This window comes from Ruditapes philippinarum, unplaced genomic scaffold, assembly GCF_026571515.1.
Source record: "Ruditapes philippinarum isolate M1 unplaced genomic scaffold, ASM2657151v2 ctg1506_1_1_1_1, whole genome shotgun sequence".
Lineage (NCBI taxonomy): Eukaryota > Metazoa > Mollusca > Bivalvia > Venerida > Veneridae > Ruditapes > Ruditapes philippinarum.
Genome location: NW_026864737.1, coordinates 304,306 through 310,680, shown reverse-complemented (window position 1 = coordinate 310,680; position 6,375 = coordinate 304,306). Strand labels below are relative to the sequence as shown.

The following is a 6,375-nucleotide window of genomic DNA, read 5'->3' as shown; positions in this document are numbered from 1 at the left end:
CATCTGAAAATATGTCTTATTTAATATCTTTCTTTTCCTGGCCAATTTTATAATATTTTATGTTTTAAGAAACATTCTAAAATTAACTACACTTTCCCAATTTTGAAACCTTACAAGAAACGATTATTAATCACTTCTGTAGTCCATCTTAAGAAAAAAAAATAAAATATAAAAAATCCAACAAAGTGAAATTATGCATAAAATGTGATAAAGTAATATGGATAATATCGAAAACGTTTATGCTTATAGTTTCCTTATTCTAAAAGATCTAAATCAATGGGGACTATGAAATTACAAATTGATAAATTCGTGTATATTTAAATGAGGGACAAATATCAACTTGATGATATAATGTTGAAAGAACTTGAAATAAAAATTATCAATGCACAACTCCACAGGAATAAACTATATTTATATGGCTAAAATGAACAAAAGATAGGCAGCTTTTTGCAAAAAGCATACATGCCATAGTTGCATAACTATGTCACATTACTTTGGTACCGAAAATTAAATAATATATCATTTATAAGATAATTATTTAGTACTGTCGAAGTATTCCAAGTGACCCGTAGATAGTTATATCAAAATATTTATAAATATTTTCATGAATTACCCAAACTACTACTTATTTCATTTGAAAATGTAGAATATGTCATTCTTCAGTGGCCACAACCTAAACTTTAACGCTCAAACATTAGCCCAATGGTTTGCATAAATAACTCAGGCATTAGCGCATTGTCTAAGATTGTTACAAAGGTTGGAAAATTATAAAATGAGAGTGGTAGGAGATGTAAAATTAAACCAAAGATTTAAAAGCACATAATGTCCCAGAAAAAAGATCTTTTCATTCTTTAAAAATTGCAAACAAGAGCACAAATGATCAGAAAAAAGCGCTGAATATGAATTCATTTGTCGTTAAAGAAGCAAAATTTTAACAAAGCAGTATTTTACCTCCTTACAAAAAACTAAATCACTAAAATAGTACTACTGTCTAAAAAAGCAACAGAGTGAAAGATGATTTATGTCATTGGTCTGGAATAACTATAAATGACGCTGAAACTTCCCCGCTGCCGAAGAAATATGTTTGTCATGTTTATTGTTTTTCTTACTTCTCATGCTTTGTTTTAAGAGACCGTTTCTTTAAATGACCATTTGGTGTTTCACTTGCGCGGTCGCTTAATACACGTTTGACTGTAATTATTAAAATATATGCATTTATTTCTTATTAAAAAGATTTGGCTTACACGAAAAATGAATAGCTAGTTACCTCCCTTTATTTACATGAAATGTAAATTCGGTAATATCTTTACAAATAATGCTTTTTGGAACTAAAATATTGATCAATCTTCATTTTAGCATCATAGTTATGATATAGAACCACACAAAATTGAGTTACAGGATCTTTAACGCTTGAAAGATGCTGCCAAAAAGACGACTGCTATGTGGACGTTGTTTATGATGCTGCTGTTGGTGATTGCTGCTGATGATAATGATGTTATGATGATTATGACGATATTTATAAGGATGAAAAATATATAAAAGACTAAATTTTGACTGTCAATCGTCAAATTATGCCCTGTCCATATTTTAGTGTGCAGAAAATAACTACGCAATACTCTTTTACGAACCAGTCCTATATAAAATGTTCTTCGGCATAAATCAAAATAATTTAGAAATAACAAATGGGCTAAGTTGATATTTACAATAAAATACAGTAAAATTGCGTGACGTGTATCAAGTTTTATTTACTTTATTTTTATAGTAAAATAGTACATTAATCAATGTAACGAAATATTGGTGTATTAGGAAGTTATAATATACATATAATTGTGAAATAATATAAGTATGTTGTTTAAAAAGAAAATTGACTTTCAAATTCTTTCTTCAGTTTGTAAGTAAACTTCTTTTTTCTTTTTGCTTCCATTAATTATTTAGATGAAAATCAATTTTGATTATGATGATTTTATATGATTTATTTAATGTCATGTTTTTTGTTTGAGTGTAATGGTCCAACAAAATTATTTCTATAAGTAAATTAATTCAATATTTATTAAACATTTGCTAATTTGATTATTCTACGAACATTTAGACATATTGAAAAAGTATCAAATTTATTTTCCTATCATTAACATCAAAGCAGTTCAATAAGTAATTAGTGCAAACGATTCCCATGGAAAGCGTTTGAAAATTTAAGCCTAAGATTAGAAAATATTGGAAGTATCACACCCTGGTAACCATACTATTATCACGTTAATTGAGTGAATATATCTATACCATTTCAGCAAATGAAAAACGCAAGCAAAACGCAAAAAAACGATGCCATTACCATCTAAAGTTGAACGATCCCTAAATGATATTAACATGATTGGCGCACGTTTCGTTCATGATTACAAACATCAGAAGCGAGCTCCTATAGATAAGTTTTTTGTTTGTTTTATATTACGCCTTTTTCCAACAGTATTTTAGTCATATAGACGGGTAGTTTCCTAACCATTGTTCCTGGAGAGTTACACCAGTACTAGACTACCTTCCTCCGTACTAAACTACCAAAGCATCTCCCGGGGATCGAACCCACGCCAGAGAAGTAACTTGATTAGAAGTCATCGACTCTAACCCCTCGACCACGGAGGTGGTTTCCTATAGATATGTGTCAAGATTTTCACCATCTACGTCGATGTTATAAAAACACCTCATATGAATCTATGATGAAATAAATAAAATGAAAGTATGTGGAAAAGACGGGAAACATTACTTTGATTAAAAGATCGAAAATTGACTTCCTAAATGGTTCTTATTTATATATTTAACCCTGCTATTTCCTTAATATTTCTCAGGATTGATTATGATACATGTTAGTGTACATTAAATATCCACTTCTATTCTTCATAGTGACATAAATATTTCAAACATTTTCAAACAACACACTGTATCGTGTCAGTTATATTATAGATTAATAATATTGATATAACATTCGCGTCCGTTATGTTTTCTGTGAACAAACTGAGTTTCAGTGGAACAGCAAATTGAGTAGCCTTTTCCGATATAGCATTACTATTGGGCAAAAATCAGATAAAAATTTAAACAATTTGAACACAATTACTATGATAGTTAACATATATCTTGCAACGGTATATTCATAATTATTTGCTGCTAACTTAATGCCTTAATGCAAATAAATTATCAAAGTATATTATGTGATTGAAATAAATATAATCTTTTATTAAAGGTACACTTAATAGAAATATCAATCGTTTGACACCGATAATCATACCATCATTTATCGACATTAATAAGCATTTATTATTTAATAATACTACATGTAACTAGTGTGACCTTTCAAACTCATACATTTAGCAAACGATGCAAAGCACGGCATATTAACCTAGGACATAAGTATTGAATACGACAAAAAGAAAGACTTAAAGGAATTGCGATTCAACCGGATCGAAATTTTAATGATGTAGCTACTGGTGATGATCATGATGTAAATGATGATGGCGACGACAAAGATGGCTTCATCATCACGTACGATTTCCATTCAATTTAACAGATTGAAAATATTTTCAATATGTCATTGCAGTAATTAAATAGACAAAATTAGATAAAAGTTTTACGTTCAAATTGCATGTGTGGTGATAAAATTTAAATGTTAGATTTAATTATGTATAGTTTTTTTGTATCATGTCATATATACTTTAATTGGTATTTCCAGCGGATCATAATTAGAATGGATATCAAAAATCAGCTATATAGTAGCAGTCTGCATTGTGTTCTCGGATGAGCTGAAGATATGATGGTTCAAACTTCCACTGCGTTGTTACTTCTTCTTTTGCTTGCTGGTGAATCTGTTTGTAAGTAGATTTACCATTTTGACTTCTTTTATTCCAACTTGTTTTATTAACTTATATTTTAATTGTACACATATGCATTAGTATTGCTCTTGGTGCATTGTCTAAATATATTTGTAGGCATTGATATTTTGATGGTTATGAAAATAGAAACATATATAACCTTGCGTCTGGATGACCGAGTATTGCCATAATCATTTATTTCAAAAGCGATTATAGTAATTTATCTATTCAAAATACTTAGACTTAAACGTACTCGTTTGATTATAATATAAGCAATTTCTCTATCGAGACTTATGAAATTGTTTGTTTGTTTTTTTTTTGTTTTTTTTTGTTTGTTTTTGTTTTTTTTTTATGGGGGGGTCCTTTTACCTCGGTTTACCAATTACAATAATGTAAATGTATCATATTGCAATGCTTTTTTTATAGGAAATACCGATTTGACATTAAAAAGACTCCACTGAGGTTTTATAATATGATAGGACTGGAAGCAATTTCTCAAGATTAATGTTCTATTAAGATTTTGGTCAAAAGGGCTAATCCAATAATGTGCAAAATTTCAAATTATTTCCACACTCAGTTTTTCCAGAATTATAATTGTAATTTTTAAGAATAACCCAAAATTGAACATATGATTTGTTTTGTTATTGCGTTTCTGGTTTTAAATCTACAATTGAATGTACGTTTAACCGATAAAAAAGCTGCAGTGTTAATGCGATAAAAAAAGCCTTCCCTGTAATGCCCTAAATATATATTCAAAATACCGCCTCCTCTCTGATGTTTGTTTCTGGGATTTCCTTAGCTGTTCTGGTTTAAAACAAAACCTAAATTCACTGCATGTCTCAATAGCTATTCCCATGTTCCTAAGTTGTGGTCACGAGATACTAGTACTTAATTCGTGCGCACGATATAGTATGTTGTGGCCACGACATAGTATCTCGTTCCCACGACTTAATTATCTCGTGGCCACGACTTAGTAACTCGTGGTCACGACATAGTTTCTCGTGGCCACGACATAATATCTCGTGGCCTCGATTAAATTATCTCGTGGCCACGATTTAGTAACTTGTGGCCATGACATAGTATCTCGTTCCCACGACTTAACTTTCTCGTGGCCACAACCTAGTAACTCGTGGCAACGAAAACACATACATGTCATCTTTGTGCCACCGAAAGGTTGCCCCCCCCCCCAGGCGTCTTTCCCATTTGCCTGTATATCTAGATGTTGCGGCGCCATGCTTTATGAATTATTTAACCATAATTGTCGTTAAAATTGTCGTTAAATCCAATGCTTATAAATATTTTATAACAAATAATAAATATGTGAAAATGAAACGAAATGAAATTAATATGATCAGTTTAATTATCGTATGAAAACATTAAAAATTTGCCAATTGTAAGTCAAACCATGGATTTAATAAATGCTAAATAACTTGATGACAACATTGTTTTGTAGCATGAATTTCGTGGTAATGTTTAGTGTGTAGAATGTAAGAAGTGGACTTCAAGATCATTGATTTCATCACATTGTGTTGAAGATTGATTACAGTTTTATTTTTTCTACTTTGTGTTAATTATTTCTGAAAGCGGTACTGCCCCAACATTTTTGTTAGTTAAAAACGTTGAATACTGATTAAGCCGGTCCTTGCGGAGGGGCGTGAGGACTCAATCAAACTGAGATTGCAGTTTTTATATAATTTTGCTGTTGTTAATGCTTTAAAGGGATTACTCCATTTCCAAGATTTTTTTCTTGTGTCTATGTGCCAACTGCCTGTAAATAAATCTTCAAGTGTACTAATATTTCAGCGGTAAAGCAAGAAAACACGATGACAACACCTGCTGTAGAACATTCTCTGAAGGACATAAATTCATTTGGGAGACGTGACATCAGTCGTGAGACTATACGTCGTTTTGCAGGATGGGGACGAAAAAGGTCATTATCTAGAGCGGAATGGCGAGGAAGACACATGTAATATTAAAGCTTATGGAAATAATGACCTGATTTATCACATTAAAACTTGGAATTGAACCAATGTATTTTTTTACGTTATGACATTTCCTTTTCACAAGACAATCATTTCACCTTGAAATTGGAAATGTTGCCACAAGACTTATACCAATTTTTAATGGTTTTGTTATTTCAAAGGACAATACATCATTTGTACAGATTGATTAACCTGTACGCGCTTGAAAATAAAAACAAAGATAATTATTAATACATTGTTAAATACCGTTAATTGTTTTATAATATTAAAGTTTCAACATCAAATATAATTTCACTGAAATATCTTATGAACATGCATGCATGCATGCATGCATGCATGTATGTATGTATGTGCGTGCGTGCGTACGTACGTGCGTGCGTGCGTGCAAACTTTTACATAACGTGACGTCATTTTTTTTCCAAGTTATACCAAAGCCCAATCAGAAGAAAATTAGAAATGTGTCCATAGGACACGGGTGCCCCCACACGCAACTGTTAAAGTCAATTTTATGACTATGTCAATTTATTTGGGCTACATGTGCC

At 31.1% G+C, this 6,375-nt stretch overlaps 1 long non-coding RNA gene across 1 annotated transcript; it reads left to right on the top strand.

The window, feature by feature from the left end:
* The first annotated feature begins 3,719 nt into the window (after positions 1-3,719).
* Positions 3,720-5,877, top strand: LOC132726673 (uncharacterized). Its single transcript, XR_009625232.1, has 2 exons — positions 3,720-3,851; positions 5,655-5,877. It is a non-coding gene; the product is annotated as an uncharacterized LOC132726673 (long non-coding RNA).
* Positions 5,878-6,375: the final 498 nt, after the last annotated feature.